Here is a 10,416-nt window from a genome sequence, read left to right on the forward strand (position 1 = left end):
ATATCGTGCGGTTTTGCAGAAAACTGCGTCCGCGTCTACCAAAAGATGCATGTGCATGCTTAAAACGCGTTTTGGCACAAATCCATGTGCGGGTGCTAAAAAGAGGAGCATCGGCATGCTTTTCACGTCGTTTGGTAGAAATCCACGTGCGCGTTCTGCCAAAAGCACCATTTGCATGAATATCGTGTGGGTTTGCAGAAAACTGCGTCCGCGTCTACCAAAATATGCATGTGCATGCTTAAAACGCGTTTTGGCACAAATCAATGTGCGGGTGCTAAAAAGAGCAGCATCGGCATGCTTTTCACGTCGTTTGGTAGAAATTCACGTGCGCGTTCTGCCAAAAGCACCATTTGCATGCATATCGTGTGGTTTTGCAGAAAACTGCGTCCGCGTCTACCAAAAGATCCATGCGCATGCTTAAAACGCGTTTTGGCACAAATCCATGTGCGGGTGCTAAATAGAGCAGCATCGGCATGCTTTTCACGTCGTTTGGTAGAAATCCACGTGCGCGTTCTGCCAAAAGCACCATTTGCATGCATATCGTGTGGTTTTGCAGAAAATTGCGTCCGCGTCTACCAAAAGATGCATGTACATGCTTAAAACGCGTTTTGGCACAAATCCATTTGCGGGTGCTAAAAAGAGCAGCATCGGCATGCTTTTCACGTCGTTTGGTAGAAATCCACGTGCGCGTTCTGCCAAAAGCACCATTTGCATGCATATCGTGTGGTTTTGCAGAAAACTGCGTCCGCGTCTACCAAAAGATGCATGTGCATGCTTAAAACACGTTTTGGCACAAATCCATGTGCGGGTGCTAAAAAGAGCAGCATCGGCATGCTTTTCACGTCGTTTGGTAGAAATCCACGTGCGCGTTCTGCCAAAAGCACCATTTGCATGCATATCGTGTGGTTTTGCAGAAAACTGCGTCCGCGTCTACCAAAAGATGCATGTGCATGCTAAAAACGCGTTTTGCCACAAATCCATGTGCGGGTGCTAAAAAAAGCAGCATCGGCATGCTTTTCACGTCGTTTGGTAGAAATCCACGTGCGCGTTCTGCCAAAAGCACCATTTGCATGCATATCGTGTGGTTTTGCAGAAAACTGCGTCCGCGTCTACCAAAAGATGCATGTGCATGCTTAAAACGCGTTTTGGCACAAATCCATGTGCGGGTGCTAAAAAGAGCAGCATCGGCATGCTTTTCACATCGTTTGGTAGAAATCCACGTGCGCGTTCTGCCAAAAGCACCATTTGCATGCATATCGTGTGGTTTTGCAGAAAACTGCGTCCGCGTCTACCAAAAGATGCATCCCTACTAGAAAATCCTATTTGTTTTCAAACGGGTTCCATCAAATAGTGTTATGGAACGGGACCTCGTTTGATCCTGTTCAATCCTGACCTGTTTAAATCCTGTTTATTCCTGTTTAAACCTGACCCGTTTAAATCCTGTATAAACCTGACCCGTTTAAATCCTGTTTAATCCTGACCCGTTTAAATCCTGTTTAATCCTGACCCGTTTAATTCCGTCCTATCTAACCCAGACCTGTTTGCCCCTGTTCAGACCTATATTTGGCTACATTCATACCAGGTCTTTTCAGAATGGATTAATGTTGCTTAATATAATTTACTCTTTAAACCTATTATGTACACTTGTGTATTTGCAATCAGCATTGAAGAGAAGTAGATCTGCATTATGTTTGCAACAAGAATGCCACTTTCACATGTAGGTTTGCCTGGTAGATTGCTTGACACGAAGATGAACACAATTTTCGGCATAAATTGATTAGCACTACCAACACTGATGTGATACATCATGAACAAGTTTTGTATGACCCACGAGTACGTTCTCTATGTATGACCTACAAGAAAATGCACCCTGAAGAAGACTGTACCTCATTTTCATATTTACTACAAGCATGCACATGTAATTCTTGCAAGTTTAGTATATGTTCGATTACTTGTACTCGTCTTAATGCAGTGCTTTTTGCTATAATGGTTTGTTCACAAATCCACAGTAAAGCGTAATTTTGGGGTGAAAAATGTCAGGCAAAGTATTGGCATGTACTTGTAAGTGAAAAAGACGTATACTTTACGTAGGTATTTCTGTACACCCACTTGAGCTTTCATTAAGCCTGAAGTCCTCCGGCTTAAGTAAAAGCATGTCATAAATGTCCCAAGCACTGTTTATTGGACCTTCTAACGGTATTTCGATGCATCCAGTCTGCCGAGAGAAGACCGCTGGAGTGGGTTGCTTGGGTGAGAGCGAGCAGGGCACCTGAAAAAGTAAAGCCAATAATTTATCTTGACTCATACAACAGGTTGGCTCATAGGCAAATTTGCCTATGTTCCCAGAGATAAGAAAGGTTCAGCATACCGGTCATAGGAGATAATGAATAAATCTTATTGAAAAATATGTGGTTTCATGCAATGCCTATGTTTCAAGGGAACATGGATTACTGTGGGAGAATAAGCTGTCATAATTAGCAGGCGATTGAAGCAAGTGTTATAGGAAAAAGATGGACACATCGTTTGATTTACAATAATTACTAGTATAGAAGCAACAGAATACAAACATGAAATACCTTTAAAAACAACACCGACAGGTTGAGATAATAAATTATTCAGAAACTAAACCCTTCTGCCAGCAAAATACCGTAGTGTACTGGCTTTGACATTGCGCTGCTCAGGCAGAGGGCATGGGATTGAATCCCAGCCACAATGGCTGCATTTAGATGGCAGGGAAATGCCAAAACCCCTATGTAAGGTCTATTGGGTACACGTTAAAGGAGACTAGGGATCCCGCCAACTTGAAGTTATAAAAACCGGGGTAAATTTCGAGATAAGCAAACTCACAAAAGTAGAAGGCCCTGGCCATGCGAAGACCATATAAAGCCTTTTAAGGTAGGTGCCAGCAGCCGCAAAATTTCTTGCAAAAGCGAAATATAGCAGAAGCGGTATTTTTCTGTAGATCACTTTTGCAAGGTATTTTACAATTTGACACCCGACATGTTGGGCATCTACGGGCAACAGCAATTCTTGCACAGATCATAGCAAATACTGTTGCACCTAGGTATACATAGACACATAGGTATAGGTACAGTCACCGACTGACTTTCCGGACTCCGAAAATTCGGCCATGATTACTCGGTCTGCTTCACGGCACCGCCATTCTCCCCATGGACCATAATGTATAACAACTTCCGAAAGTTCGGACGCCTTGCAACCTCTCATCTGATTTTTCGGACACTCCTTGAGCCAACTTGATCGAGAGCACTATGCACCGACTCTGACCGTTGCATGGTTCTACTTGCTGAACGCCATCCTTGCTGCCCCACGAAGTGGCGCTACTGCAAATCCGTGCTCATCATCCATCGTTTCTGCCTGGTTTGTAGCTACAGCAGTTCCGGTCTCAGCTTAGTATGCCATGTCAAGATAATCCAGCAGCTGATTTGTTTGTTTCTTCGTGCACGACGCTGCGAGTAGGCCAGGTTTTTGTTTGTGCAACTGATGTCGGCGTGACGATGTTTGACGAAGCAAGATGGGCCAATTCATTTCACTAATATCTAGAATAGCTACCTGTAAGCACCATCTACCTTTCAACAACATTTGCAAAGCAAAAAACCTCATCCTGAAAAGTCTGCACATGAAGACATCAGTAGCATCATCAGCGTGGGGCCTCAAGATAATTTGGCAAGGCAAGAAATTACTGACAGCACGAGTGCAAGCATGCCAACAGGAAATCAGTGGCTGAATAATGCACCTTCTACCAATTGGTAGACAGTGCATTTTCGCAAAGCCCTAACTACAGCAGATCATTGTTCAGGAGTTCCCGAATGCACAACTCTATGCCATTTTCACGCCGACTCTAGGGAAGCACCTCTGCACAGTTGAAAGAAAAAAAGCTAGATGCCCCAAGAGAAATGAGCCCGCTCAAGCCATGGAAGTTATGTTTGCCTTGTCTTCCTACAACTACTCAAAACCTAGGACTGCTGTTTTGCACAAGGGAACAAACGTCAACATTGGTGCCACGCCCAACACAAGTGGTCTGCGCCGTAGAAGGTGCCATCAGTCAGCCCACAGATGAGGCCCACATCAGTGCTGTCAGTGTGCTGTACAAATTGCAGAAGCACAGCCTACAAGCTTGTCTGCCTTAGTGTGATCGCACCAATGAACGAAAACCAACGAATCAAGTTTGTTTCGTGCCGAGAACAGTTGCCTCATGCTGGATTTTCCTACAATTCTTTCTAAGCACAGATAATGCTTGGTTTGTTGTGTAGGCATGTAAATAATGAAAAAGCCTGCATCACTATCTCTCAAAAAAATCATGTAACAAAGCACGTACAGTACACAGGTGCAGTGTCTATCACATACCATTTCATGCAATAGAGGCTACATCGGATAAACCGGCCAATGTATAAATGACTGGCAGCGTGACCAAGCAAACTTGATGCGTGGGTCAGTTAGCAGTGGTAGTGCACTGCTCTCGGCGCACATGCACCTGTGTTTGAAAGCTGCTTGATCGTGACAAAATACAAAGACAAAAGCGCTGGAGAGATATCCGAGGCTTTTCTTATATGTATGACGAGGAACCTAGCACTAGCTCCCCAAGCAGAGAATTACTGGACAGTGAGACTGCTTCTTATCATTGTAAAACAAGTGTCACGCTCACCATGTGATGCATCCTTTTCGTTTCTGTGCGAACAGCATGTATTCAGATCTATTCTCCCCCTTTCACCTTTTGCACAATATCACTGTGCGAGCAATAATACTGAACTGTTAGTAGCAGTCTGTCATGTTGCCTCCTTTCTTTCCTTGTGAATTGTGTGCTAAATAAGGCTTTTTTTGGTGAAAGAGTGTTAGTTTAACGCATAAACCAGCGCCATGGCACTTTGCAATAAAGGAGTTATAATTATCTAAAAATATGTCCATGCAGAACAGTGTCAAAAGAACACCTTAAAGAAAGAACATGAGCGTATCTATCATAAAGACCAATCCTTGTCTTTTTTCCTTAACATAATTTTCAATACCGATATTGAAGTACAAGCTCACCATATTATATCACCTTGTCAATGAAGCAAGGCACAATGGTGCCCAACTGTCGCGGGACCAACTTGGATGTGGAGATCAGCGCAGATCAGCAACATAGCATGGTCTGTTTACACTTCTTCTCCAGGTCCAGCAATACCTATAGCAGCTATAAAACAAGTGAGCATAGAATCAGAAGCGAAACAATATAAAAAGTGACACTGAACAAAGCAACTTTCGTTGAGCATAAATAGGATCGAAATGCTGACATTATGCCCATAAGTAACTTCACTTTGAGCAACAAAGCATCCAATTTAAGAAAGATTATATGTATGAGCTATCTATGTGAGAAAGATTAATCGAACGCCCTCTATTTGCCATACCCCTCCCTTTATGCATGGATGTCTTCCTGACTGAGTGAGCTGGGCTGATCCCAAGTATAGTGTAATTAAAGGTTGTCACTTGGTGGGCTAATCCCGATACCATTGCATGACTTGTACAATAATTTTAATGTGTATTGTAATGCTGGCCATCCTGCAGGCACTGCAACATTATAGCACCCATAAGGCTAATGGTATTACCTGATAAGGTTAACTAATAAGTGTCCCCAGAAGCATAATCGGCATGTATACTCGGAGGCCATTATTATAAGAAGCAATAGCAGAGGTGAAGCTTTATCCTGTGCCATATGCAAAATGGCCGAGCACGCCCAGCTTTTTGGTTACATTCTCACTTGTGACCACTGCAACAGGCTGACTGACATGTTTAACCAGCAGTTTGTAGGACCACATTTTCATAACCTGCAATTTTTTTTTACATCTGAAGAGATCAGCCTCAAGCTGCATGATGCGCTGCACTCGAGAAGCATTATAAAGTGGCAACATTTAAATGCTATGCTGCATGGTTTGTTGCATGCTTTAGGAATTTACTTCTTTATTATACACATAGCTCATAGGCTCCAGTTGGAGTATTGCATGAGGTGGCAAGAAAACAAATTCTGAACTAACAAGGAGAACATTCAACAAAACAAGTCAGACCAAAGAAGAGAAAATAACATACTCTCATAATAGGACTACGTATCTGGCAGCTAGCTTATAAAAAAGACAATTAGGAATGTTTTACTACTGGTAGCGCTTTAAGGGATGGAATGTAGAATTCCAAGCTTCATACACTTTTAAGCCACCTTTCGTGGCTTTTTGTTTTGAAGTCCTATTCTCTGTACTATTATAGAAATGAATACCCCCCTCCAAAATTAAACGAAGAAAAACATGTAATGCACAGTAATGTAACACAATAATGTAATGCACAACAGTGAATACTTAGAAAAATGTAATTAAGAACATGGAGTCTATGTGGGCACAGATATTAGAAGTCTACATGAAAGCATAATAATAAAGGTGGGCAAAGCATTTATGCTTTTGTCGGGCAACCTGCAGCAAGACATACAGGTAAAAGGATATGCATGCCTCACAACACACTCCCTAAAAATATCTGTCACAATACAGTGAGTAGGTATATCATGCATATCTACAATAGCCCCTAATTATATTTAACTCAGAGCGGGCTACCTATGTAACTTGATCAAACTGAAGGTGGGCCAAATTCTAAATATACGATTCAAGTAGACAGAAAATGGACATATGAAAATGCATCTACAGCAAAAGTGTTGTACATTATGTCATACCTGCCAACCTGTGAACATAATATTTTGTAAAAATGCTGCAGACACTAAATTCTTTGTTGGGGACATAGCACACATTATTTTAAAGCTTGCTCTCAGCACCCCCATTGTTGCATACACACACACATTATTAATAAAGGGAAAATCGCACATCTACCCGCTCGTAGCAATTGCTACAAAAGAAACCCGTACGGATTCCTTGAAAGGAAAGCCTCACATTTGAAAAAAAGAAACCATCCAGGTCAGGGACTCAAACCCGGGACCACCGCTTTTCCGGCACAGCCGCTTTACCATCTAACATAACCAGGCGGCTAGGAGATGGCCCGGCGAAGTCGAATTTGTCGACAACATGAAGCAAAGGCAAGGGTCTGACGTAATAGTTCTGCGGAAACGCGCAAGGTGTAGAGAAGTAATGAATAAAGGAGAAAAAAATATTACGTCAAACCCTTGCCTTTGCTTCGTGTTGTCAACTAATTTGACTTCGCCCTGCCATGTGCTAGCCACCTGGTTATCTCAGATGGTAGAGTGGCTGCCTCGGAAAGGCGGTAGTCCCGGGTTCGAGTCCCGGACCAGGACGAATTTTTCTTCAACTGTGCGGCTTTCCTTTTGAGGAACACATACGGGTTTCCTTTGTAGCAAATGGTACGAGCGGGTGGATGTCTGATTTTCCCTTTATTAATTACATCTCTCCACCTCGTGTGTTTGCGCAGAACTATTATGACACACACACATTATCAACCATTATTTAACTTGTCGTGCAGCACAAAAAGCAGCAGCGAACTTGAAACCAGTAACTGACAACATTGTTTTTTTTAGATTACAGAGCTTTACGCTGCTTCAGGAATTTATCTGACCAAACTTCCCAAAAGCAAGTGCCCCTCTGATGTTCTCGTTAGAGATATTGCATCGTTAATAATAAAGCTGTACAAGTACCATTACAATTATTTTTTTACATGCATTTTGACAATGTCATGCCATCAATCTCTCAACAGCTTCAAAACATCTTAACCAACACAACTTCATTGTCTTTCTAAAGTGACATTCATAAAATTGTAAAATGAGCCCACATTTGTAAACCCACACAAAATTCAGGAGAGTTTCCAAACATGGATGATACCAACAAAATCTGCAGCTCGTGTAAGTGGCAGCAACTGCTTTGCACACACCTTGTCACAGCATGCACATCAGGTACTTTTCCGTGCTGTTGAGGCTGCAGAAGTACCGCAGGTGCATATGTGGAGGTGCCTCTGGTTCACAAAATCTTGCCATTCCTAAAAAATAATAAATGCTTAATTTATTGCAATCCCTGCTGAAACTGCAAACTTGTGATATAAAAAGTCACGTCACATTTTGAAAAAAGTCTCATACAACCAGTTACATGAAGCTGCAACTGGTTGTGCAAATATCTGATTGTAACATCACAGGCGGTTAAATAACGCGTAAATCGAACTGTAGCAAACATGAATCTGCTATGAAAAGGTTTACACAAACGTACAGCTGTATAACGTGAAATGTGAATTGTACTATCAAAAAATTCCGTAGGACATGAAAAGCGTTCCAAAACCTAATTTGTTTATGCGGCGCAACAAAGCACTGCTCCCAAAGGACGATGCGCTCAAAATTACAACAAACCACCGATTTTCTGGAGAGACAATACAGAAAAGAGAAAGATTTTTCGATCAAAAAGAAACATTGCTTATGTAATTTCGGCTCCTCTGCAAGATCGGAACCCTTTACAAGTACACGAAAACACACAGGACACTAATACACGTCATCTGACGACACTCTATAAACAGAAGAATTTCCATACAAGCTAAAAATCTGGTCATGCGTCGACCAAAGAATCGGGTGCTATCTCGCGCGGCTGTTAGCTGTGAAGACGACACATCGACGTACTACTTCTAGAAATACCTATACCATTTCTCAATGAAAAATTATGTACACAAACAGTTACTTTCTTTGCTTGAATTTTTGTGCCCATTTATATCAAAGAACCACCCGCGCTAGCGTGCTTCATAGGTGAAAGTAAATAAACCACAGATAGAGCTGTTGGTAACATGAATACGTTTTAGGGCATTTTCCATGGAACTTTTTGCTAAATGTGCACTGCGGCATGAAGAACAACCATTTGAAAAGCACATTTATAATTCTTGCTGCTTTACGAATCCGGATTCGGTTGTTGTACGGATCTTGCGATACGTACAACAGCGCACACTTCACGAACCATAGACAGGAAGAATGCGCGCAAGCGCCGGACTTACCTTTCTCGGCGTACTCGGAAAACGCTCCTTCTAGTGTCACAGGTGCCGCGGCATCGACTGCACCAACGGTTCTTCCGGCGCACGCACTGTTGAATTGCGGATCAACTACAGGACGTAAGAGCACAACTTTCACCAAATTCTTCCGTACAGTGCGATACGATGCGACAGTGCCAGAGGAGGAGATCCTTTTCATGTGCCAGGAACAAAGGAAGCGCGAAGGGTCATATCTTCGACATCGGCGCACCACACGAAGGATACTGCGGGCTACATTACGCGGTCCCAGGGGTTTTGTGATTCTCAATGCATACAAAATGCACCACAATTTCTCTCGGCACAGCGTACACACGATTAAACAACTACATCGGACGGCGTCAATACACAGCAAGCACTCACATGTAGCGACAACTGCAGACGGCAAAATAATATCACCTGTAACTTTACCGGCGCTACCTGTGGTGCCATCTGTAGGCCGCCACCGAAAGCGACCGTGCTTTCGGTGATCTCATGGATGGTGACGGCGTTGTATTTCGATGTTATGCGAGTCGTACAGCGTCTTGTACGACGTGTTTCAGCAACGTTGCTTTTAATAGAGAGGACAGCAATCTGCGTATACGCGGTATAAACGTCTCACCCACTTGAAAAACACAACAGGAAATTTTCAGTCTGTCGTATTTTGGGACGTTGTGACTGTCGTTCTGTTCTCTGTAGTGTGACGTCCTGTAGTCGAAAATTCTGTAGTTCCTGATCAATATTTGATTAAAAATTGACAGAGACCACTTTAAGGATATGTAAAATTATTAATACGAAAAAAGAAATAAAAAAAAGAAGTGGAAAAAAAAACGCTTTCGCCTAGTATTCGAACTTCGGATCTACCGGTCCCGAGACAAGCATCTTACCACTGCACCACGCCGAACATAACTGCTACTGAATTGTTTAAGCTATGCCAAGAGTGTAAATCGCTGTCTGGGTTGCTGTTTACATTTACATTTTAAAAGCCAAGATGCGCTTTCACTTCACCGCGTCAACTGCCGCATCTCTAGATGAGCAAAAGTGTTGTTACCATCGACAGGTACATCGTGGAGTGCTAGACCATCGATTTTGCTGTAATGATATTCATATTTGAAAGAAATTCAGAAGTAGACAACGGTGACCGGGGACACTGAGGGTTGTTACTGCCAATTCCGACAGTTGTCTCTAGCTCTTTACACTTTTGAGCTCGCATATAATTCATGTTCAATGCTATATAGCTACATAAACACTCGTGGGTGAGTCTTCATCCCGACAGAATACTGGCTTCTCACGGCAGCGCTGTACCAGATTAATGAGACCCGAGCGAGACAGCTTTTCACGCAACTTTGTGGAACAATCCAAAACTTCCTTTCCGCTTCGCATAAGCTTGTGCAATATTTCTGGGAAATTAACTAATGTGTCAGTGTAACCGCACATGTAAGTCCA

At 42.7% G+C, this 10,416-nt stretch overlaps 1 long non-coding RNA gene across 1 annotated transcript; it reads right to left on the reverse strand.

Moving 5' to 3' along the window:
- Positions 1–2,159: 2,159 nt before the first annotated feature.
- Positions 2,160–7,958, reverse strand: LOC142569041 (uncharacterized). The gene is made up of 3 exons (XR_012825624.1): positions 7,867–7,958; positions 5,044–5,188; positions 2,160–2,269 (listed from the first exon to the last, which is right to left on the reverse strand). It is a non-coding gene; the product is annotated as an uncharacterized LOC142569041 (long non-coding RNA).
- Positions 7,959–10,416: the final 2,458 nt, after the last annotated feature.

The sequence above is a fragment of the Dermacentor variabilis genome, unplaced genomic scaffold (genome assembly GCF_050947875.1).
Source record: "Dermacentor variabilis isolate Ectoservices unplaced genomic scaffold, ASM5094787v1 scaffold_383, whole genome shotgun sequence".
NCBI lineage: Eukaryota > Metazoa > Arthropoda > Arachnida > Ixodida > Ixodidae > Dermacentor > Dermacentor variabilis.